Source organism: Giraffa tippelskirchi, chromosome X (assembly GCF_054371585.1).
Source record: "Giraffa tippelskirchi isolate mGirTip1 chromosome X, T2T-mGirTip1v1.2.pri, whole genome shotgun sequence".
Taxonomy (NCBI): domain Eukaryota; kingdom Metazoa; phylum Chordata; class Mammalia; order Artiodactyla; family Giraffidae; genus Giraffa; species Giraffa tippelskirchi.
Window position 1 is genome coordinate 80,223,470 of NC_137289.1, and position 26,059 is coordinate 80,249,528.

Below are 26,059 nucleotides of genomic sequence, written 5' to 3' on the forward strand. Positions count from 1 at the left end.
GCTATGATAGGTTCTGTTTCAGTCCTGTTGCTGTGTGACACACCACTCAAATTTAATGATATGTAACAACTTATATATTACACACAGATTCTGTGAGTTAGGAATTTGGAAAAGATACATCAAGGATGGGTTGTCTTTTCTCCACAGTGTCTGGGGCCTCAGCTGAGAAGAGTCAAAGGCTGAGGGCTAACACCATCTGAAGCCTCACCCACTTCCATGCTTGGCAATTGACACTAACTGTGTGCTCTGATCTCACCTGAGGTTGCCTGCCAGAATGTGTGACCTTTCCATGTATTGGCTTAGATTTCATCACAACATAGTGGTTGGGTTCCATGAGCAAGTGCCCCAAGTTGAAGCTCTATCACCTTTAATATTCTAGCCTTGGAAGTCACACAGCATCACTTATGCTACAGTTACAAGCCTGCTCAGGTTGAATAGGAGGAAACATAGGCCCTCAGCTCTTGGTGGAAGAAATGCCAAAGTCACATTTTAAGAAGAGCTTGTAGTATTGAAACAGGAAGGAAGGGATCAGGGCATAACCTTTGGTTAAAAACCAAGGACACAACATAAACATTAGAATAAAATAGGTCCAAGATGGCAGACAATTTGACTTCGACTAGACCTTGATCTTCAGTATAAGCTCATTGTAACATCAGCAAACTAAATGACAAACCCAGAGGCACCAAGACAGTTTCAAGGCCAACCATCAAAGACCAAAATGTGGGCAGTGGCCCAAATCCTGGAAATCTCCACCCCTTTCCCAAAATGGTTGGAATAATCTTCCCGCTCATTAGCCTATGAAATTACCCAGTGCATAAAAGCTAATCACACCACATTTCTAGGTCACATGTTCCCTCTGTGATGGCTCACACTTTATCTGTGGAGTATGTTCCTCTCTAAATAAAATCCACTTCTTACCTATCACTTTGTCTCTCAGTGAATTCTTTCTGTTATGAGACATCAAGAATCTGAGCTTCATTAGGTCCTGAAATCAGTTCTGTGATCTCATTTGAAAGACCATGAGCTTTGGCTGGGTTTGAGTTCCAGCCATATAGGTGTGCGTCCCAAAATGGGTTTTGGCTGGGTTCAAGTCCCAGCCATGTGGATTCAAGTCTCAGACAGGGTTTTGGACAGGTTTGAGTCATGCCTTGTGTATTCAAGTCCCAATTTGAAATGGTTTCAGTATGGGCTATATTGAGTCAACTTTGGAAAATACAACCTGCCACAATTTGCCCACTGGTTATAGCAATTAACATCTTTCCCACATGCAAAATACACAATCCTTTCCTTCAAATCTAATCCCATTATGACAGCAATTTAACTATAAGGTTTTGTTTTCTAAATCATGTCCAGGTGTAGATGAAGATCCTCAGATTTTGGGTTTGGGGAGGTATAGTTCCTTGAGTATCTCTTGAAATGGAAATATGCAGACTAAATTTACAAGTTATAAACTCCACACACACAACATATAATTGTTGGGCAAGCCTAGTGTAATCATAATAGACACTTTGAAGGAAATGAAAAGAATGTAGCAATCACTGTCCTTAGCAACTCTGAAATCTGTATGTGAACATGTTGCCAGTTCCTTCTTTTGTCATTTTGCTTGGAAGTTGCTCTCTATCAATTCTCATTCTACCCTCTGGTTGCTTGGTTCGATCCTATGAGCTATCTTTCCTTGTTTCATTTAAAAAAAAAAAAAACACCTCATGTCTGCAGTCGAGTAGTTTTCTCAGCCTGTTTCCTCATGGAGTCCAAAAGACTTCATTTTGTACTCTCTCTATCTCTTTCAATCCAAGTTGATACAATTCATTGAAAAACTGTGGGCTTTTTGTGGACTAATTTATAATCCACTTCATTAGACAAAAGCTATAACTAAAAGAGATTTCTCCAACTTTGACTCTCTCTAAAACTGCTGTGAGATAACTATCTTAAAATTCTTAGATGTCATATTGTTCAGCAAAAAGGATCTGTAAGGCATGGCCTTAAGATCCTTAGAAGGCCTTTGTTTGTCTGAAAGGTTCTAGGAGGAACTGCCTTACATCTTTTTGAGATTTTAACAACAGAGTTAACACTCTCAATCTGGTTTTGATCTTGGCCTAAAGCCTTTTTTAATTTGAGAACCACTGGAGAGACTGGGAAAAAAACAGTATTATTCTCAAATTCACTGTCTTGCATTCTTTATAATAAAAGTTAATTCTTTAGCTCACATCTCTCCTTCCACATGTTTTACATTCAGGGGAAAAGGCAGAAGGTACTTTGAACATTTTGCCTGTATAACTCTGTATATAGATAGATCATCAAGTTTATTAGGTATTCAATATATTTCCTATTTTCCATGTTACCTTAGAAAAGCATTACTGACTTTATGCTAATATCAGTACATAAGAAGAGCTCCTTTTACATCAACTTATGCCTTTAAGTCTTTATCAATAAGCCCCTTAGGGCTCTTTATGATTTTTTTACTACTCTCTCCAAGAAATTTGTATCTTCAATTTGCTACTTTGTCCTAAAGCCAATGCCACATGTTTTTGTTTATTTTTTGTTACAGCAGCACTCCACTTACAAGTACCAACTTTTATTATATTAATAGATAACTCTTCCTGGGGCTTCCCTGGTGGCTCAGCTGGTAAACAATCCACCTGCAATGCAGGAGACCTGAGTTCAATTCCGGGGTTGGGAAGATCCCCTGGAGAAGGTAACAGCTACCCACTCCAGTATTCTGGCCTGGAGAATTCCTCAATCTTGGAGACACAAAACAACAACATTTTATTATTCTCACTGACTCCTAGGGATTTGGAATTTGGAAAGGTCAGAACAGGAATGTCATACTTTTGTTAAAAAATGTTCAAGAACTCAGTTGGAATACTCAAAGACTGGAGGATAAAACCATTTGAAGACTCATTCATTTACGTATCTGGCAGTTGATCCTGGCTATTGACTGGGGGCTCAGCAGAGTCGAACTCTTAGAAGTGGCTTCTCCATATGGCTACTTGAAGACTTCTTTTTATTTAGAGAAATAACTGAAGGCATCTATCATCCTGTGTCCAAGGGTTCCATCATTACAACTTGGAATAATTAGACCAATCAAAGTGTAGCTCATCTCTGATACATTAGGCACTGTTCTGATGGCAATCCAAGTACAAAACATCCACATCATATTTTTATGTAAAGCTGGATGATATGCCGTAGCAGAGGCCACTTAACCTCAAGAGATTCTTCACCATGGAAAACTTATAGCCATAAATCAAATTAACTCATCAGATATGAACTAATGGCAGATGGTTACACATAGCCTTGTGTGAAGCACTCTATAAAGGAAACCAAAGTTGTAGACTGAACTGGGAGCCCATTGTACAGAATAATTGGTTGAAGATGTCAGTTCAAGAACTATACACAACTTAAATGATTCTGAACATTATTACATGGTCTTCCTAAAACACTGCTAGTGAACATTATGGAATTTCTATTGATCTTGTATCTAGAATGATGCCCTTCAATTTATCACAAGTGTTCCTGAATCTAGGAAAACCCAACAAGTACTAAAACTCCTAAGATATCCTTATCACAGTTGGTATAAGATTGAGGGTTGAGGTCATATTGTAAATACAATTTTGAATTGACCCTCTTCACCTAATATTGTATCAGAAGCACTTTTTCTGTAATTGCAATGTCTTCATAACTGGAAATATCAATTTCAATCGTTTCCATGCATTTCCTCAAGGAATATGTTTTCATAAAATGTATTTGAATGACAAAGCAACACTAAAATTCACAATAAATTATATCTACATTTCACATCTCAGAAATTAATACTGTATAGGGATATATTTTAAAGCAAAGGAAAAGTACCACTTTTAATTCATATATGAAGAGCAATGCCTTTATCATATATTTATTTTCAAACTATTTTTAAAATGATAGAATTTCACAGGTGAGTTAAATAGTAACCAGGAGAGCAAAATTATCCTAGAATCTTTATTTACTACTTTGACTACTATTCGAGTTGTTCCTCTGGCTCAGGTCACCTTTGGTTTATCCTATCACCAAGACCCTCTGGATTCTCCACAGCCTCAAGTGTAAGATGTGACCATCATATTATGAAATCCAGTTCTCCAGAAGCAGTACACCTGTGGACATAGATGGCAGCAATCCTGCAGTTCTTTTATTAATCTTTTGGAAGAAAACAATTGTAAAACAATTGGCTCTGTAATCAAAGGTCTTACTCCTACATAAAAGGGCACCACATCTGCATAATTGTTCAAGCATTTAGTACCTTTAAAGAACAGTAGTTTTAATCTGGGTCATTTGATGAAATTCCTTACATAACTCCATGGACACTCTGTCCTCATACTTCTAAGCAAGCCAGAACATTTTAGATAGCCTGCTGATAGAAGAGATAAAAATGGGTCATTCTGCACCTTCAAAAAATTCACTTCCTATGCCAGACCTATTTTGGATTAGTATTAGAACTCTGAATGGTATGTAACTTCCTGATCATGAGGAGAAGCCAATACTTTAAAAGCACTAGACAGACACTGTGCAAGGGTTCCAGTTGCTGAAAAGGATGTGCTATGGAATGATGCTGCCATAAACATGTTGTTTCAAGAAAAGCTTTCCACACTTTTATCTGAACAACTAATTTAGATAGGCAAGGCTGGTAGATTGGACTTGTGTGTATAGCTAAAAGGCTACTTGGACACTTAGACCTACCTCCTAGCCATTCTGGTTCAGCCTAGCAACAGCCATGACTGAGTAAACACACCAGCATGAGATACCTTGTTACAGAAAAGTCAGCCACTCTGGGTGTGTGCATCTGGCCCACCTGCAAGAAATGCTGCAGTTATCCAATGAAAAAAATCAGCCAGTTTCCTCCCTCTAGCTTTATCTTAAGTCAGGGGACTCTTAGCTGCCTATATAATAACTTGCCCATAGAGTCACATAATGACAAATTTCAGGGCATTGAGGAACTCAGCTCAACCATGGTCCAGCAGGCCCAGACTCACTCCAAGCTTCCACCAGACTTAATGGGCACATGTAATGCACATCTGCTGCTAGGAGAGACCTGTTATCCATTAGAAATTTTAGGATAGGCAACTACATGGGACTAATTGACCAGTGTTTACACTTGAGCTCAACTGAGCTAGGTTCATAACTGAGCTATCATCAGGAGCACCCCGAACTATAAGCTTCATCTTTACTACTGACAGCATTGAAGATGACAGGTTTTTCAGCTGTGCTGACTTTATTAATCACACTGACAACCAAAGTGTCCAACAACAAATCAATTTACTAAGAAGTTTTCTCTGAACAAATTCAGAGAAGATACCCTATTTATTCACTTCAGTTCAGTTCAGTCGCTCAGTCGTGTCTGACTCTTTGTGATCCCATGAATCACAGCACGTCAGGCCTCCTTGTCCATCACCAACTCCTTGAGTTTACTCAAACTCATGTCCATTGAGTTGGTGATGCCTCCAGCCATCTCATCCTCTGTTGTCCCCTTCTCCTCCTGTCCCCAATCCTTCCCAGCATTAGGGTCTTTTCCAATGAGTTAGTTCTTGGCATCAGGTGGCCAAAGAATTGGAGTTTCAGCTTCAACAACAGTCCTTCCAATGAACACCCAGGACTGATCTTCTTTAGGATGGACTGGTTGGATCTCCTTGCAGTCCAAGGGACTCTCAAGAGTCTTCTCCAACACCACAGTTCAAAAGCATCAATTCTTCAGTGCTCAGCTTTCCTCACAGTCCAACTCTCACATCCATACATGACTACTGGAAAAACCATAGCCTTGACTAGACGGACCTTTGTTGACAAAGTAATGTCTCTGCTTTTTAATATGCTATCTAGGTTGGCCATAACCTTCCTTCCAAGGAGTAAGCATCTTTTAATTTCATGGCTGCAATCACCATCTGTAGTGATTTTGGAGCCCAAAAAAATAAAGTCTGACACTATTTCCACTGTTTCCCCATCTATTTGCCATGAAGTGATGGGACCAGCTTTATTGACTATGCAAAAGCCTTTGACTGTGTGGATCACAATGAACTGTGGAAAATTCTGAAAGAGATGGGAATACCAGATCATCCGACCTGTTTCTTGAGAAACCTGTATGCAGGTCAAGAAGCAACAGTTAGAACTGGACATGGAACAACAGACTGGCTCCAAACAGGAAAAGGAGTATGTCAAGGCTGTATATTGTCACCCTGCTTATTTAACTTATATGCAGAGTACATCATGAGAAATGCTGGGCTGGAAGAAACACAAGCTGGAATCAAGATTTCCAGGAGAAATTTCAATAACCTCAGATATGCAGATGACACCACCCTTATGGCAGAAAGTGAAGAAGAACTAAAGAGCCTCTTGATGAAAGTGAAAGAGGAGAGTGAAAAAGTTGGCTTAAAGCTCAACATTCAGAAAACTAAGATCATGGCATCTGGTCCCATCACTTCATGGGAAATAGATGGGGGAACAGTGTCAGACTTTATTTTTGGGGGCTCCAAAATCACTGCTGATGGTGATTGCAGCCATGAAATTAAAAGACGCTTACTCCTTGGAAGGAAGGTTATGGCCAACCTAGATAGCATATTTAAAACCAGAGACATTACTTTGCCAACAAAAGTCCGTCTAGTCAAGGCTATGGTTTTTCCAGTGGTCATGTATGGATGTGAGAGTTGGACGATGAAGAAAGCTGAGTGCCGCAGAATTGATGTTTTGAACTGTGGTGTTGGAGAAGACTCTTGAGAGTCCCTTGGACTGCAAGGAGATCCAATCAATCCATCCTAAAGGAGATCAATCCTGGGTGTTCATTGGAATGTCTGATGTTGAAGCTGAAACTCCAATACTTTGGCCACCTCATGCGAAGGGTTGACTCATTGGAAAAGACCCTAATGCTGGGTAAGATTGGGGGCAGGAGGAGAAGGGGACGACAGAGGATGAGATGGTTGGATGGCATCACTGACTCGATGGACATGGGTTTGGGTAGACTCCGGGAGTTGGTGATGGACAGAGAGGCCTGGCGTGCTGCAATTCACGGGGTCGCAAAGAGTCAGACAAGACTGAGCGACTGAACTGAACTGAACTCCTTCCCCCACTGTGTCCATAAGTATATTCTCCATGTCTGGGACTCTATTCTTACCCTGTAAATAAGTTCATCAGTATCATGTTTCTAGAATCCATATATGTATATTTCTCTTTCTGACTTACTTCACTCTGTATTATAGGCTCTAGATTCATCCTCTCACTAGAACTGACTCAAATTTGTTCCTTTTTTATGGTTGAGTAAATTTCCATTATATATATGTACCACAACTTCTTTATCCGTTCACCTATTGATGGTCATCTAGGTTGTTATAGTCAATTTTATCACATGTGTAGGTTTATGTATCCTTGAGTAAGTCTACATACAGAACAATTACATCACCACAAGAATCCAATATGCTGTGTATTTACAACCATATTCCACCTCCTTCCTACCCATTACTCTGTCTTTAATCCCTGAAATCATTAATCAGTTCTTTATTTCTAAAATATTGCCATTTCAATACTGTTATATAAAAGGATTCATAAAGTATATAACTTTGAATGTTGACTTTTTCACTCATTTTAATTCTCCAGACATTCATTCAGGTTGTTGCACTTAGCAATACTTCCTTTACATTTTTGCATAGTATTCCCTGATATAGCTGTTCCACAGTTTTAACTATAACACATTAAAGGACACCTAGGTTTTTATCAGTTTGAGCTATTATGAATAAAGCTACTACTAACATTTCTGCACACATTTACAGGTTAAAATTAGTTTTAACTTTTCAGGGACAAATGTCTTGGAGTGCAATTGCTGAATTACAGGTTAACTGCATGTGTATTGTTTGTGCTCAATTGTTCACTTATGTCTGAGTCTTGGCAATCTCATGGGCTGTAGCTCACCAGACACCTCTGTCCATGGAATTTTCCAGACAAGAATTGTATTCTGGGGCAGTCCTAAGATGGTGGAGGAATAGGACGGGGAGACCACTTTCTCCACCACAAATTCATCAAAAGATCATTTGAATGCTGAACAACTTCAACAAAACAACCTCTGAACGCTGGCAGAGGAAACCATGCACCCAGAAAGGCAGCCCATTCTCTTCAAAAGGAGGTAGGACAAAATACAACATACAAAAAGAGAGACAAAAGAGTTAGGGACAGAGACCAATCCTGGGGAGGGAGTCGTGAAGGAGAAGTTTCCAAACAGCAAGACACCCTCTCACCAGTGGGTCTGTGGGGAGTTTTTGAATCTCAGAGGGCAACATAACCAGGAGGAAAAAAAAAAAAAAAACGAAATATGCGCCTAACCACAACTCCTAGTGGAGAAGTACTCCAGACACTCGCTTCTGCTACCAGCGAGCGGGGGTTGGACAGGGAGGCACGGGTTGCATGCTTAGGGTAAGGACCAGGCCTGAACGCCCTGAGGACAATCTGAGGGAGCTAACGTGAGATAGCAACCCAAACTGTGGGATAGCCAGAGAGAGAAATAAAGAGAGAGAACTTTCCCCCCAAAGCTCTAACCTAAAGTGTAACCTGGACTGCTCACAGAACAAAAGATTGAGCAAACACAAAAGGAGAGCTAGCTGGCTATGGACTAGCACCTCCCCCCACCGGAGGCAGAGAGGCAGGCTAGCGACAGCCAGAGCCAGAGGAAAGGGGCAATCTTGGCCCCAGACACGGCATCTTTCACCAAACTGTGAGCAGGCTCCAAGTTGCTACCCAAATCTTCCTGGGATCCTGGATGGTTGACACCAGCCAGGAGGGTCACAGTGTGAGATCAGCTCCCCAGAGGAGACACATGGCACACCTGAGATGGTGCTCTCATGGCACACCTGGGAAACCAAGTGCCTGGGACCAGGGAGGTTTTTAAGATGCATGGCCCACCTGGGACAGTGTGCTTGCCAAGCACCTGGTAGCCTGAGCTGCTTGGACCTGGGAAGGGCACAAAACACACACCCAACTGAGTCTGTGTCTTTGTGGAGTACACGAGAACCTGAGCAGCTTAGAACTGGGAAGTGCACAAAACACAGGGCCTGCTTTGGGCAGCTCCCCTGCAGAGCAACCAGGAGCCTGAGCAGTGTAGACCTGGAAAGCACACACCATCGTGAGCTGGGGCAAGCCCAGTGTGGTCCATACACTGCGAGCACTCTCCACACATGCCAGTAATATTTGTTTCCAGTGTTCCTCCCTTTATACAACACAAATGAGCAAGTGAGCCTAAATAAGTGACCACCTTTGGACACAGAAATTAGACACTGAAGAGACTTGCAAACAGAGTAACCCAAAATAAACAGGGAACCACTCTGGGAGGGACAGGTGCAAAAGATTAAAACCCTGTAATTAACATTGACTAAGCATTGGAAGGGGCCTATAAACCTTGAGAAGAATTATAAGGTGGAACAAGGAACTATCTGAAATTGACCCCACATTGTCGTCAACAGCTCCAAAGAAATTAATATATATATATTTTTTTTTACTATTGTCATTTTTATTTTTTTATTTTTAAGTTCTTTATTACTCATTTAATTTTCACTTTTATAACCTACTATTACCTTGCAATGGAGAAGGCAATGGCACCCCACTCCAGTACTCTTGCCTGGGAAACCCCATGGATGGAGGAGCCTGGTAGGCTGCAGCCTATGAGGTCGCGAAGAGTCGGACACGACTGAGCGACTTCACTTTCACTTTTCACTTTCATGCACTGGAGGAGGAAATGGCAACCCACTCCAATATTCTTGCCTGGAGAATCCCAGGGACGGAGGAGCCTGGTGGGCTGCCGTCTATGGAGTCGCACAGAGTTGGACGTGACTGAAGTGACTTAGCAGCAGCAGCAGCAGCATTACCTTGCAATAAAAAAGAAAGAGACCCTATTTTTAAAGCAAATTTCATATATATATATATGTCTATATATTATATACATTTATGATTTTGTGATTTATTTTGTTTTGTATTTTTAATATTGCATTTTTGAGAATCTAACCTCTACTCTAGATTTTTAATCTTTGCTTTTTGGTATTTGTTATCAATTTTGTACCTTTAGGAATCTAATTTTCAGTACCCATTTTGACTTAGGGGTGTGATTACCGGCTTGACTGCTCTCTCCCCTTTTGACTCTTCTTTTTCTCCCCCAGGTCACCTCTATCTCTTCCATAACCCTTCTCTTCTCATTTAACTCTGTGAATCTGAGTGTTCTTGGCTGTGGAGAACACTTAGGGAACTGATTACAGGCTAGATTGGGCTCTCCCCTTTTGATTCCCCCTCTTCTCCTCCTGGTCACCTCTATATCCCTCCTCCCTCTTCTCTTCGCCATGTAATTCTCTAAACATTTCTGGGTGTCCCTCATTGTGAATCTTTTCACCAATAACCTAGATGTTTTATCATCTGTGCTGTATGGACGGAGAAGTCTGGAGGCCACTGTAAGAATAAGACTGAAAGCCAGAGGCAGGGGGCTTAAATCTTAAACTTGAGAATACCAGAAAACTCCTGACTCCAGGGAACATTAACTGACAAGAGCTCATCCAAAAGCCTCCATACCTACACTGAAACCAAGCTCCACCCAAGAGCCAACAAGTTCCACAGCAAGACATACCATGCTAATTCTCCAGCAATGCAGGAACACAGCTATGAGCATTAAAATGCAGGATGCCTAAAGTCACACCAAACCCATAGACACCCCAGAACTCACTACTGGACACTTCATTGCACTCCAGAGAGAAGAGAACCAGCTCCACCCGCAGGACACAGACTCAAGCTTACCTAGCCAGGAAACCTTGACAAGCCACTCGTCCAACCCCACCCACAGGGAGCAACCTCCACAATAAAGAGGAACCACAAACTTCCAGCCTACAGAAAGGCCACCCCAAACACAGCAATCTAAACAAGATGAAAACGCAGAGAAATACTCAGAAGGTAAAGGAACATGATAAATGCCCACCAAACCAAACAGAAGAGGAGGAGATAGAAGTCTACCTGAAAAAGAATTCACAATAATGATAGCAAAAATGATCCACAATCTTGAAAACAAGATGGAGTTACAAATAAATAGCCTGGAGACAAGGATTGAGAAGATGCAAGAAATGTTTAACAAGGACCTAGAAGAAATAAAAAAGAGTCAATCAATAATGAATAATGCAATAACTGAGATCAGAAACACTCTGGAGGGAACCAACAGTAGAATAATGGAGGCAGATGATAGGATAAGTGAGGTGGAAGATAGAATGGTGGAAATAAATGAATCAGAGAGGGAGAAAGAAAAAAGAATTAAAAGAAATGAGGACAACTTCAGGGACAACCTTAAACACCCAGAAGAAGAAGACAAAAAGAAAGGCCATGAAAAAGGCCATATTCGAGGAGGTAATAGTTGAAAACTTGCATAAATTGAGGAGGAAATAGATACCCAAGTCCAAGAAGCACAGAGAGTCGCAAACAGGATAAATCCAAGATACATATTAATCAAATTAATGAAGATCAAACACAAAGAGCAAATATTAAAAGCAGCAAGAGAAAAGCAACAAATAACAGACAAGGTGATTCCTATAAGGATAACAACTGATTTTTCAATAGAAACTCTTCAGGCCAGAAGGGAATGGCAGGACATACTTAAAGTGATGAAAGAGGAAAACCTACAACCCATATTAACATACCCAGCAAGGATTTCATTCCAATGTGAAGGAAAAATCAAAAGCTTTACAGACAAGTAAAAGCTGAGAGAGTTCAGCACCACCAAATCAGCTCTTCAACAAATGCTAAAGGATTTTCTCTAGACAGGAAACACAGAAAAGTTTTATAAACTTAACTCAAAACAGCAAAGTAAATGGCAACGGGATAATACTTATCAATAATTACCTTAAATGTAAGTGCGTTGAATGCCGTAACCAAAAGACAAAGACTGGCTGAATGGATACAAAAACAAGAGCCCCTATATATGCTGTCTGCAAGAGACCCACCTCAAAAAAAGGGACACATACAGACTGAAAGTGAAGCACTGGAAAAATACATTTCATGCAAATGGAGAATGAAAGAAAGCAAGAGTAGCAATACTCATATCAGAGAAAATAGACTTTGAAATAAAGGCCATGAAAAGAGACAAAGAAAGACACTGCATGATGATCAAAGGATCAATCCAAGAAGAAGATATAACAATTATAAATATATATGCACCCAACATAGGAGCACTGCAATATGTAAGGCAAAAGCTAACAAGTATGAAATGGGACATTAACAGCAACACAGTAATAGTGAGAGACTTTAATACCATGGTCACACCTATGGATAGATCAACTAAACAGAAAATTAGCAAGGAAACACAAATTTTAAATGATACAATGGACCAGTTAGACCTAACTGATATCTATAGGATATTTCACCCGAAAACAGTGAATTTCACTTTTTTCTCAAGTGCACATGAAACATTCTCCAAGATAGATCACATCCTGGGCCATAAATCTAGCCTTAGTAAACTCAAAAAAATTGAAATCATGTCAAGCATCTTTTCTGATCACAATGCAGTAAGATTAGATGTCAACTACAGGATAAAAAGCTATTAAAATACAAACATATGGAGGATAAACAACATGCTTCTGAATAACCAACAAATCACAGAAAATTCGAAAAAGAAACCAGAATACACAGAGAAACAAATGAACATTAAAACACGACAACCCAATACCTACGGGACTCAGTAAAAGCAGTGCTAAGGGGAAGGTTCATAGCAATACAAGCTTACCTCAAGAAACAAGAGAAAAACCAAATAAATAACCTAACTTTACACCTAAATCAATTAGAAAAAGAAGAAATTGAGCACCCCAGGGTTAGTAGAAGCAAAGGAATCCTAAAAATTAAGGCAGAAATTAATGAAAAAGAAACAAAGGAGACTATAGCAAAAATCAACAAAACTAAAAGCTGGTTCTTAGAGAAGATAAATAAAATAGACAAACAATAGCCAGACTCACCAAGAAAAAAGGGCAAAGAATCAAATCAACAGAATTAGAAATGAAAATGGAGAAAATCACAACAGACAACACTGAAATATAAAGGATCATAAGCGACTACTATCAGCAACTATATGCCAATAAATTGGAAAACTTGGAAGAAATGGACAAATTCTTAGAAATGTATAACCTTCCAAAACTTAACCAGGAAGAAATAGAAAACCTTAAAAGATCCATCACAAGCACAGAAATCGAAACTATAATTTAAAATCTTCCAATGAACAAAAGCCCAGGACCAGATGGCTTCACAGGTGAATTCTACCAAAAATTAAGAGAAGAGCTAATACCTATCCTACCCAAACTCTTGCAGAAAATGGCAGAGGAATGTAAACTGCCAAATTCATTCTATGAGGCCACCATCACCCTAATACCAAAACTAGACAAAGATGCCACCAAAAAAAAGAAAACTACAGGCTAATATCACTGATGAATATAGATGCAAAATTTTTAGCAAACAGAATTCAACAACATATTAAAAAGATCATACATCATGACCAAATGGGCTTTATCCCAGGGATGCAAGGATTCTTCAGTATTCACAAATCAATCAATGTGATATACACATTAACAAATTGAAAGATAAAATGCATATGATTATCTCAATAGATGCAGAGAAAGCCTTTGAAAAAATGCTACATCCATTTATGATAAAAACCCTCCAGAAAGCAGCCATAGAAGGAACATACCTCAACATAATAAAAGCCATATATGATAAACCCACAGCAAACATTATCCTCAATGGTGAAAAACTGAAAACATTTCCCCTAAAGTCAGGAACAAGACAAGGGTGGCCACTCTCACCCCTACTATTCAACATAGTTTTGGAAGTTTTGGCCACAGCAGTCAGAGAAGAAAAAGAAACAAAAGAAATCCAGGTTGGAAAATAAGTAAAACTCTCACTGTTTGCAGATGACATGATCATCTACATAGAAAACCTGAAAGACACCACCAGAAAATTACTAGAGCTAAGCAATGAATATAGTAAAGTGGCAGGATATAAAATTAACACTCAGAAATCCCTTGCATTCCTATACACTAACAATGAGAAAACAGAAAGAGAAATTAAGGAAACGATTCCATTCACCATTGCAACGAAAATAATAAAATACTTAGGAATAGATCCACCTAAAGAAACAAAAGACCTATATATAGAAAACTAGAAAACACTGATGAAATAAATCAAAGATTACACAAATAGATGGAGAAATATACCATGCTCATGGACCAGAAGAATCAATATAGTGAAAATGAGTATACCAACCAAAGCAATCTATAGATTCAATGTAATCCCTATCAAGCTACCAACGGTATTTTTCACAGAACTAGAAAAAATAGTTTCACAATTCGTTTGGAAATACAAAAAAAAAAAAAAAAAAAAACACCTCGAATAGCCAAAGCAATCTTGAGGAAGAAGAATGGAACTGGAGGAATCACCCTGCCTGTCTTCAGACTATACTACAAAGCTACATTCATCAAGTCAGTATGGTACTGGCACAAAGACAGAGATATAGATCAATGGAACAAAACAGAAAGCCCAGAGATAAATCCACGCACCTATGGACACTTTAGTTTTGACAAAGGAAGGAAGATTATACAATGGAGAAAAGACAATCTCTTTATCAAGTGGTGCTGGGAAAACTAGTTAACAACTTGTAAAAGAATGAAACTAAAACACTTTCTAACACCATACACAAAAATAAACTCAAAGTAGATTAAAGATCTAAATGTAAGAATAGAAACCGTAAAACTCCTAGAGGAAAACATATGCAAAACTCTCTCTGATGTAAATCACAGCAAGATCCTCTATGACCCACCTCCCAGGGTAATGGAAATAAAAGCAAAAATAAACAAATGGGACCTAATTAAAATTAAAAGCTTTTGCACAACAAAGGAAACTATAAGCAAGGTGAAAAGACAGCCTTCAGAATGGGAGAAAATAACAGCAAACGAAGCAACTGACAAAGAATTAATCTAAAAAATATGCAAGCAGCTCATGCAGCTCAATACCAGAGAAATAAACGACCCAATCAAAAAATGGGCCAAAGAACTAAACAGACATTTCTCCAGAGAAGACATACAGATGGCTAACAAACACATGAAAAGATGCTTAACATCACTCATTATCAGAGAAATGCAAATCAAAACCACAATGAGGTACCATCTCACGCTGGTCAGAATGGCTGCTATCCAAAAGTCTACAAGCAATAAATGCTGGAGAGGGTGTGGAGAAAAGGGAACCCTCTTACACTGTTGGTGGGAATGCAAACTAGTACAGCCACTATGGAGAACAGTGTGGAGAGTCCTTAAAAAACTGGGAATAGAACTGCCATATGACCCAGTAATCCCACTGCTGGGCATACACACCAAGGAAACCAGAATTGAAAGACACACGTGTGCCCCAATGTTCATCACAGCACTGTTTACAATAGCCTGTCTGTGGAAGCAACCTAGATGTCCATTGGCAGACCAATGGATGAGGAAGCTGTGGTAGGTATACACAATGGAATATTACTCAGATATTGAAAAGAATGCATTTGAATGAGTTCTAATGAGGTGGATGAAACTGGGGCCTATTATACAGAGTGAATAAGTCAGAAAGAAAAAACACCAATATAGTACATTAACGCAAATATATGGAATTTAGAAAGATGGTAATGATGATCTTATATGCTAGACAGCAAAAGAGACAAAGAGATAAAGAATATACTTTTGGACTCTGTGGGAGAAGGCAAGGGTGGGATGATTTGAGAGAATAGCATTGAAACATGTATATTACCATATGCGAAATAGATCACCAGTCCAGATTTGATGCACGGGACAAGGCCCTCGGGGCCGGTGCAGTGGGATGACCCTGAGGGATGGGACGGGTAGGGAGCTGTTAGGGGGAGTTCAGGATGGGGGACACATGTATACCCATGGGTGATTCATGTCAGTGTATGGCAAAAACCACTACAATATTATAAAGTAATTAGCCTCCAACTAAAATAAATAAATATTTTTTTAAAAAAGAATTATATACTCACTTTTATAAGAATGAGCTACATTGTTTTCCAAAACAGTGTATCATTTTATATTCCTACTAATAAGGTTTAAACAATAAAATTCCTTCACATTTTTACCAAAATTTGCTAGTGTCATTATTTTTATTTTAGCTTTTCTTGTAGGTATATATTAATATCAACTTGTGATTTAATTTGAACTTCTCTGATGGCTAATAATATTGAATATTTTTCCTATGCTTTTCACCTGGTTATCCTCTTTGATGAAATAAATGTTCATGTCTTTTGCGCACTTTCTAATTTTTCTTGACAAATGCTTTCTGGTTTTATTATTGCTTTGTTAAGTTTTGAGAGTTACTTACATATATACTAGACTTTTATTATATAAGTGATTTGCAAATATTTTCTCATTTCTAGCATGTCTTTTCACCATCCTCACAGTTTCTTTCACAGAGAAAAAATTTTAATTTTGATGAACCATGATTTTTAACATCTTCTTATTATGGGTCATGCTTTTAGTGTTGAATATTAAAACTTTTTGTCGAGCCCTAGATCATGAAGATATTCTATAGTTTAACAAAAATTTTACAGTTTTATGTTTTATATTTAAGTCAATGATCCATTCTGAGTTAATGTTTTAAATAAGTAAGGTGTGATTTTAAGATTGATTTTTGTTTTATTTGCTATTGATATCCAGTTGTTCCAGTACCATTTGTTGAAAAGACTACTCTTCCTTCATTGAATTTTCTTTCGTACCCTTGTCAAAAATCAGTTGACAGTATCCATTGATTTTTATGTCTATTCTTCTGCCAATACCACACTATATTAATTACTATATAGTAAACATTTAATGGCTATATAGTAAATCTTAAAATCACAAGAATGATTCTTATTTTAAAAAATTGTTTTAGCTATTCTAGACTTGTGCATTTCCATATTAATTCTAGAATAAGTTGTCTATGTCTCCAAAAAAATTGGAATTTTAATAGGAAATTACGTTAAATTTAAAGATCAATTTGGAGAGAATTGACAGCTTTATTATAATGAGTTTTCCATTCCATGAGAATGTTATGTCTTTTCATTTATTTGTGCCTCATTTGATTTCTTTCATCATCATTTTGTTGTTTTAAGCATAGAGAACCTGTACATATTGAATATATACCTAAATATTTCATTTACTTTGCAACAATTATAAATAGTATTGTGCTTTTAATTTTGGTTTCTACCTGTTCATTATTAGTATATAGAATTACAATTGTTTTCCTGTGTTGATCTTGTATCTTCCAATCTTGCTGAACTCATTAGTTTCTGAGGTTTTTGTATTTTTGTTTTTTGTTTTATAGAGTGCAGTGGAATTTCCGTGTAATAATTATGTCATCTACACATAGAGGTGGTTTTATTCTTTTCTTTACAATTTGTATACCTTTAATCTCTTTTCTTAGCCTCATTGTACTGGACAAAACTTCCTGTAAAATATCAAGAGTGATAAGAGCAGACACCTTTCCCATTCTTAGGGGGAAAGCATTCAGTTTTTCACCATTAAGTATAATATTAGCTCAAGAACTTTTGTAGATGTTCTTTTTCAAGTTGAGGCAATTTCCCCTCTATTGCTAACTGTTGACAGTTTTTATCATCAATAAGTGTTGAATTTTGCCACATATACCTTCTGGATATACTGATATGAACAAATGATATTTCTTCTTTAGTCTGTTGCTATGATGGATCACTTTAATTGATTTCCAACTGTTGAAGCAGTCTTGCACATCTGGAATAAAGCACACTTGGTCATGGTGTGTAATCCTTTTATACCTTGTTGAATTCAGTTTGCTGATATTTTATTGGGGATTTTTACATCAAAGTTCATGAGATATATTTATCTGTCATTCTTTTTAATGTTACACTGTCTTTGTCTGTGTGTGTAGCAACAGGATACTGGCCTCATATTCTAGTTGAGAACTGTCCATTCTACTTTGAATTTTGGGGAAAAATGTGTAGAGTTGATATTAATTATTCTTTAAATATGTTGTTGAAAGAACTATTTCAGCTTTGTTGAGGTTTTTTATTTTGTGGTTTTCACGAAACTGTTCTACTTCTTCTAAATTGGGCAATTTATGAATGCAAAGTTGTTCAGTCTTCCCTATCACCCTTTTAACAGTTAAAGGATCTGTAGCGCTATCTCTTGCTTTATTCCCAATATTGGTGATTTGTGTCTTTTCTATTATTTAACACTTTTGACAGAGGTTTATCAATTTTATTGATATTTTAGGAAATCAGTTTTTATTTCATTGATTTTCTTTAATGCTTTCATATTTTTAATTTTACTTTTATCTTTATTATTTCATTCCTTCTGTATGCTTTAGATTTTTTGTTCTTATTTTTCTAGTTTCTTAAAGAACCTAGATTATTGATTTGAGACCTCTCTTCTCGTTTATTATAAACATTTAGTATTATGCATTTCTTTCAGTATTACATAAATTGCATTCTCTATGTTTTCTTACGGAGAAGGCAATGGCACCCCACTCCAGTACTCTTGCCTGGAAAATCCCATGGACGGAGGAGTCTGGTAGGCTACAGTCCATGGGGTCGCTAAGAGTCAGACACGACTGAGTGACTTCACTTTCACTTTTCCCTTTCATGCACTGGAGAAGGAAATGGCAACCCACTCCAGTATTCTTGCCTGGAGAATCCCAGGGATGGCGGAGCCTGGTGGGCTGCCATCTTTGGGGTTGCACAGAGTCGGACACGACTGAAGTGACTTAGCAGCAGCATGTTTTCTTATGTTTATTTTTATTCTCACCTAGTTCTAAGTATTTCTGTTTTTAATTTCCCTAGAGAGAATTGATGTTTTTGATCTGTAGTGCTAGAGAAGACTCTTGAGAGCCCTTGGACAGCAAGGAGATCAAACCAGTCAATCCAGAGGAAATCAACCCTGAATATTCATTGGAAGGACTGATGCTGAAGCTGAAGCTCCAATACTTTGGCCATCTGATGCAAAGAGCTGACTCATTGGAAAAGACCCTGATGCTGGGAAAGATTGAGGGCAGGAGGAGAAAAGGGAAACAGAGGATGAGATGGTCAGATGGCATCACTGACTCAATAGACATGAGCTTGAGCAAACTCCAGAAGACAGTGAAGGACAGGGAAGCCTGGTGTGGTGCATTCCATGGAGTCGCAGAGTTGGACACAACTTAGTGACTGAGCAACAGAGTTTCTCTTTTACTAATGGATTATGTGGTAATGTATTGCTTAATTTTCAAGTATTTGGAAATGTTCCTGTTGTCTTTCTGTTATTAGCTTCTAATTTTATTTCATTATGGTCAGAGAACATAAATGTATCATTTCAACTCTTTTACATTTGTTAAGGTTTGTCTTATGGACCTGGATACAGTCTGTGTTACTGATTGTTCAGTAGAGGATTGGAAAAATGTTTTATCTAATGTTGAGTGGAGTGCTCAATATATACCAATTAGATCCTGTTAATGGATTGTATTGTTTAGATCTATATCCTTGATGATGCTTTCCTCTAGCAGTTCTACCAGGTGCTAAGAGGGACATGTTGGAATCCCCAACTATACCTGTGGGTTGGTTTCTCCTCCCCCCAACTCTATCAGTTTTTGCTTCATGCATTTATTTTGAGGTTCTATTGTTTGATTAACATACATTTATTTTTTTTAATAAATTTATTAATTTTAGTTGGGGGCTAATTACAATATTGTAGTGGTTTTTGCCATACATTGACATGAATCTGCCATGGCTTTACATGTGTTCCCCATCCTGAACCCCCTTCCCACCTCCCTCCCCATCCCATCACTCTGGGTCATCCCATTGCCCCTGCCCTGAGCATTTGTCTCATGCATCGAACATGGAATGGTGTTCTGTTTCACATATGATAATATACATGTTTCAATGCTATTCTCCCAGAACGTCCCACCCTCACCTTCTCCCTCAGAGTCCATAAGACTGTTCTATGCATCTGTGTCTCTAATTCTGTCTCGCATATAGGGTTATCGTTACCATCTTTCAAATTCCGTATATATGCATTAGTATACTGTACTGGTGTTTTTCTTTCTGGCTTACTTCACTCTGTATAATGGGCTCCAGTTTCATCCATCTCAATAGAACTGATTCAAATGTATTCTTTTTAATGGCTGAGTAATATTCCATTGTGTATATGTACCACAGCTTCCTTATCCATTCGTCTGCTGATGGACATCTAGGTTGCTTCCATGTCTTGGCTATTGTAAACAGTGCTGCGATGAACATTGGGGTACACGCGTCTCTTTCAATTCTGGTTTCCTCGGTGTGTATGCCCAGCAGTGGGATTGCTGGGTTATATGGCAGTTCTATTCCCAGTTTTTTAAGGAATCTCCACACTGTTCTCCATAGTGGCTGTACTAGTTTGCATTCCCACCAACAGTGTAAGAGGGTTCCCTTTTCTCCACACCCTCTCCAGCATTTATTGCTTGTAGACTTTTGGATAGCAGCCATTCTGACTGGTGTGAAATGATACCTCATTGTGGTTTTGATTTGCATTTCTCTAATAACGAGTGATGTTGAGCATCTTTTCATGTGTTTGTTAGACATCTATATGTCTTCTTTGGAGAAATGTCTGTTTAGTTCTTTGGCCCATTTTTTGATTGGGTCGTTTATTTTTCTGGAATTCAGCTGCAGAAGTTGCTTGTATATTTTTGAGATTAATTGTTTGTCTGTTGCTTCGTTTGCTATTATTTTCTCCCATTCAGAAGGCTGTCTTTTCACCTTGCTTATAGTTTCCTTTGTTGTGCAAAAGCTTTTGATTTTAATTAGGTCCCATTTGTTTATTTTTGCTTTTATTTCCAATATTCTGGGAGGTGGGTCATGGAGGATCCCGCTGTGATTTATGTCAGAGAGTGTTTTTCCTATGTTTTCCTCTAGGAGTTTTATAGTTTCTGGTCTTACGTTTAGATCTTTAATCCATTTTGAGTTTATTTTTGTGTATGGTGTTAGAAAGTGTTCTAGTTTCAATCTTTTACAAGTGGTTGACCATTTTGCCCAGCACCACTTGTTAAAGAGATTGTCTTTTCTCCATTGTATATTCTTGCCTCCTTTGTCGAAGATAAGGTGTCCATAGGTGCGCGGATTTATCTCTGGGCTTTCTATTTTGTTCCATTGATCTATATTTCTATCTTTGTGCCAGTACCATACTGTCTTGATGACTGTGGCTTTGTAGTAGATCCTGAAGTCAGGCAGGTTGATTTCTCCAGTTCCATTCGTCTTTCTCAAGATTGTTTTGGCTATTCGAGGTTTCTTATATTTCCATACAAATTGTGAAATGATGAACAGACATTTAGGATCATTATGTCTTCCTGGTGGATTTATCCTTTTGTCACTATCTAATGTCTCCTGTCTCTTATAATTTTTTATTCTGAGGTCTACTTTATTGGATGTTAGTGACTAACTCCAGCTTTTTAAAAATAATATTTGTATCACATACCTTTTCCTACACTTTTACTTTCCATCAACTCATGTCATTGAATTTGAAGTGAGTCTCATATTAACAGGATATAGTTGGGTCATTTTTAAAACCCATTCTTCCAATCTCTGTCTTTTATTCAGACCAATTTACATTTTCTGTTATCATGGATATGTTACAGCTTAAGTCTGCCATTTTATTATTTGTTTTCTGTTTGTTACCTCTGGCTTTCTGTGTATGTCAGGCCACTCAAGATGTTCTCTTGTTGTCTATAATTCCCTGCTCAACCAGTGCTTGCTTCATCCACACCCTACCCACATGACTGGCCTCCCTATAAATATGCTCCAGGCACCAGCTAGTGATAATTTTACCAAAGGTGCAGTGAGAAACATGCTCCTCTGCTAGTTTCCCCAGTAACTGATAAGCCAAGATGACATCAATTCCTCCTATAACTGGTAACTTCCTCCTGCACCTGTGAACAAAGAATTCCACCATGACCTGCCTGCTGTCTCCACACATGGTGAGGTGTTGCTCCAAGACCTTCCTTCAGACATGTAAGATCCCCCTATCCATTAAACTATTGATGTCTCTGTTGCTGACTCTTTGGTTTTGAAGCTGGCCAAGTACAGGCCTTGTAGACTTGTGGGGTGCAGCCCAACATTGTCATTCATGTTTCTTTTTTCTTCCCTTGTTTATTACTCGAACATTTTAAAAATTAATTTATTTTAATTGGAGGCTAATTACTTTACAATATTGTGGTGGTTTTTGCCATAATAATTCTATCTTAAATTATTTATAGTGTTTCTGAGTGTATAATTTTGTATAGTTTTCATAGAGGTTGCCCTGGGTAATGTAATATGCATATGTGACTTATAATCCACTGCTTTCAACATTTTAGCACTTTGAAGTATGAATATTGTACTTCCATTGAGCCTCCTTTACTTTCCCCATATTTAAAATGTCATTGTCTTGAATATTTGCTGATGTTATCAAGATAATTTTGCTATAATCATAAAATATGATTTATAAAATTCAAGAAGAAAAAAATAATCTATGCTATGCATGTATACTTTTAGAGCTTTAAGATACATATCATTAAGATACCATATAATTCACTCATTCAAAGTGTACAATTCAATACATTTTAGTATAACAGGGTTGTGTGACAACCATCACAATCAACTTTAGAATATTTTTGTTCCTCTAGAAGGAAACCTGGTACTCATTACTGGTCATGCTCCATCCCTCAAAACTCCCTCCACCTCTAACAAACCCAGGAATCACCAATATATTCATTTGCTGTCTTTATAGATTTGCTTTTCTGGACATTTCACATAAAAGGAATCATACCATATGCAGCCTTTTTTTTCCTTGTTTTTTTTTCTGCTTAATAAACAGGCATACCTTTGAGCTTTATTGAGCTTCACTTTATTGTGTTTCACAGATATTGCTTTTTTCTTTTTTTTTTTTTAAATTTAAGTTTTGTGGCACCTCTGCATTGAGCAAGCCTATCAGCACCATTTTCAACAACATTTGCTCACTTTGTGTTTCTGTATCACATTTTGGTAATTCTCTCAACATTTCAAACTTTCTCATTATTACTGTATTTGTTATGGTGATCTGTGATAAAATGTTAATGTTACTATTGCACAAAGATTACAATTCACTGAAGGCTAGATAAAGGTTAGCATATTTTAGCAATCAATTCAGTTCAGTCGCTCAGTCGTATCCGACGTATTCCGACCGCATGAATCGCAGCACGCCAGGTCTCCCTGTCCATCACCAACTCCCGAAGTTTACCCAAACTCATGTCCATTGAGTCGGTGATGCCATCCAGCCATCTCATCCTCTGCCATCCCCTTCTCCTCCTGCCCCCAGTCCTTCCCAGCATCAGGGTCTTTTCCAATGAGTCAACTCTTCACGTGAGGTGGCCAAAGTATTGGAGTTTCAGCTTCAACATCAGTCCTTCCAGTGAACACCCAGGACTGATCTCCTTTAGGATGGACTGGTTGGATCTCCTTGCAGTCCAAGGGACTCTCAAGAGTCTTCGCTTATTTATTTTAGCAATAAACTACTTTAAAATTAAGGTATGTATTTTTTAAACATAATGCTGTTGCACACTTAAGACTAGAGTACAAACCTAACTTTTATATGCACTGGGAAACCAAAAAAAAAAAAAAAAATCATGTGACTTCCTTTTATTGCAATATTCACCTTATTGTGATAGTCTGAAATTAAACTTGCAGCATTTATGAGGTAGGCCTGTACTGTTTTCAAGGTTTATTCATATTGTAGCATGTATCATTACTTCATTATTTTCTATTGCTGAGCAATATTCCATCATATGAATATAGTACATTTTACTTATCTATCAGTCAGTGGACATTTGGGTTTTCTCTACTTGCTGGCTATAATGTATAATGCTGTTGTAAACATTCATGTACAAGACTTTGTGTAGATGTATGTTTTAATTTTTCTTTGATATATATCTAGAAGTGGAATTGTTGAGTCATATCAGATCATTAGTTCATTTTTAAATTGAGTTATTTGTCTTTTTATTATTGATTCTATTAAAAGTCCTTTTTATAATCTGGATAAAAGTCCTTTATTAGGTATATGATTTACAAATATTTTCTCTCATTTTATGGGTTTTCTAGTCATTTTCTTAATGATACCATTCACAATACAAAATATTTTAATTTTGATGAACCTAATTTATCTGTTTTTCCTTTGTTATTTGTTTGTTTGTGTATGTGTGTGTGTGTCCCATCTAAGAAACCATTGCCTAACCCAGGGTCACAAATGCTTACTCCTATGTTTTCTTCTAAGAGTATTATTGTTTTTTCTCTCACATTGTATATGATCCATTTTGAGTTACTTTTTGTGTATGGTGTGAAGAAGAAGTCTAATTCACTTGCATGTGGATAACCACTCTTTCTAATGCCATTTGTTTAAAAGACTTTTTTTCCTACTGATCTTTTTGGCACCCTTGTTGAAAAATCAGTTAATTACATATATAATGGTTATTTTCTGCACTCTTAAATTGATTCCATTGATCTATATGTTTATCCTTATGCCACTGTCTGGGCTTCCCTAGTGGCTCAGATGGTAAAGAATCTGCCTGCGATATGGGAGACCTGGGTTCGATTCCTGTGTTGGGAAGATCCCCTGGAGGAGGGCATGGCAACCCACTCCAGTATTCTTTCCTGAAGAATCCCCATGGACAGAGGGGCCTGGCGGGCTACATGGCGTCTCAAAGAGTTGGGCACAACTAAGCACAGTACACAGCATGCCACTGTCTTAATGATGCTTTGTAATAAATTTAGAAATTAGGAACTGTGAGTCTTCCAACTTTATTCTTCTTTTCTAAGATTACTTTAGCTATACTGACTCCCTTTAATTTTTACATGAATTAAAAAATTATATTAAATGTGTAGACCAATTTGGGAGAGGATCAGGGGAGAATGGAGAGTGTCTACTAATGTGTACAAATGCTGTTTTGGAAGTGATTTAAATATTCTAAAAGTGATTCCGGTGATAGTTTCACAACTCTGTTACTATACAAATACATTGACTTGTACACCTTACTTTGGATGAATTTTACAGTATGTGAATTACATTTCAATAAAGATGCTTAATTAAAACAGTAAATCTAATAATGAAATTTTGAATTTGGTCATAGCAAATTTAAAATATTAAAGAAGCCAAATGTTAAATCTAAAACTCATTGAAACATTCAAGTTCAATATAAAACCAAATGATAGTGTTGAAACTCAATATGAAAGTCCTAAACTGGTTGCAATTAGTACTTGTAAGCAAAGACCCCAATGACACAATTGAGAAATGGCAATACAGCATAGCATGATTTCAAACAGGCTAAAGTTCAATGTTTGGTCAGCTGCTACATTTATATTAAAGTTTTGTAATATGCACAAAAGTTTTTTTGATATAACTTTTGTTTACCAGATGTAAATTTATTCAAGGCTTCAACATCAATAGATTCATCCATTTTTGGTACTCATTGAAAACAAGCAGATATTTTCATGCTCATTGTAATAAAACAATTTTAATGGAAATTCAATTTAGCAAAATCAAAACTCTTTTTATATTTAAAATTTTAATTGAAATATTGAAGTGTGTTAGCAACAAAAAACAGAATTATTAAGTTAAAAATGTAATGATTTTAATTTTTCATATGTCAGTGAAATTATGTGGTATACATACGCTCATCATATGTTGATGAGCTAGTCTTAACTAGTCCACAAGATATGCAAGAAAGCTGAATTATTTCACACCTGCCCCTGCTTGCCTAAAATAGTAGCTGATAAAGATCATATTTTCTGTTTTCCCTGGGCACTTATATAGTCCTCAATTCCAGCAAGTTACTTTGTAGGGGTTTACCTGGCTATACTCAAGGTGGAGTCTCATGTCTCTCTAGTCAAACAAGAAAAAAGAAACTCCCCATTCAGCATTGCCTGAAAACTACATAGCCCAATGGTCATTGAATATCGTCCAACCATATAAAAATCCCAGGCATCTGCACTGACCTCTGGCAACAATGCAAGTGCTTCTAATAGAGGAATGCTTCTCAAAGTGTG